Raw genomic sequence first — 1,102 nt, 5'->3', positions numbered from 1 at the left:
TCAGCATTTCTCAAGCTAAAAGAACAGAAGAAAAATGTCAAGAAAGGACTTGCAATATCTATGAAGTATTTTATGAGCAGTATCCAACCACTTTTGTGTCAGTTTGTCATATTGTGGTAACTGGCAAGTTGCTGTAATTTTGGAAGCTATGTCAACAGTATTTTACATACTAGCAGGTTCACCCATTGTGAACAGGTTTCAGCAGAGATTCCAAACAGACAAAAAGAAGGAGGGGTAGATTATTTATGAATGTTTAACCCCTGAAACCATATAAATAGTGGAATTCTGTCAGCTATAGTAACGAAAAATGAAAGTATTATAAATAATACCAGAACATTGTCAGATATAGTGTGAGATAATGAAACCTTAACATTGGAAGACATTCAATATATGACTAGGGAAGAGCTACCTCTTCAAAGTAGAGCAGACCATGTTGACATATAAAACTTTCAGGACCTTTATTTGCTAATAGGGCTTGACTCAAAATGAGGAGGAAGAGTTGAAAACATATTTTAAAAATCAGAATGTGGAATATAAAAAATATGAATCTAGGAAAATTGTAAGTTGTCAAAATGACTGGCATTGCCCATTTTGAAGTATACAATCATATGGTTTGACCTTATGCTTAGAACAAAAATTTAAGAAGAATGGTGTTGCATTCATCATCAATAATAGCCTTTTAAGATTTATCTTGAAGAACAGTGTTGTCTGTGAAAGGACAATATCTATCCGCCGACAAGGAAAACCAGTTAATACCAGTATGATTCAAATTTACTGACTAACCACTAAAGTCAGTAATGATGAAACTGAAAAATTCTACCAACTTCTTCCATGTGAAATTGATCAAACATGATGTCAAGATGTATTGATAATTACTAGCAATTTGAATGCAAAGGTTGGAAACAAACAGAAAGGATCAGTAGTTAGAAAACACAGCCTTAGTCATAGAAATTATGCTGGAGATTACATGATAAAAATTTTGCAAAACCATTGACTTTTTCATAGCAACATAAAAGGTTGCTAAGTCTGTTTAAACCACAAGTTCAGCAGTTCTAGCTCACCAGTCACTTCTTGGGAACACTCTACAGAGTTATTGTAAGTC

This window comes from Chrysochloris asiatica, unplaced genomic scaffold (genome assembly GCF_000296735.1).
Source record: "Chrysochloris asiatica unplaced genomic scaffold, ChrAsi1.0 scaffold00069, whole genome shotgun sequence".
NCBI classification, from domain to species: Eukaryota; Metazoa; Chordata; class Mammalia; order Afrosoricida; family Chrysochloridae; genus Chrysochloris; species Chrysochloris asiatica.
The sequence above is the reverse complement of the archived record's forward strand: the minus strand, read 5'-3'. Positions refer to the sequence as shown.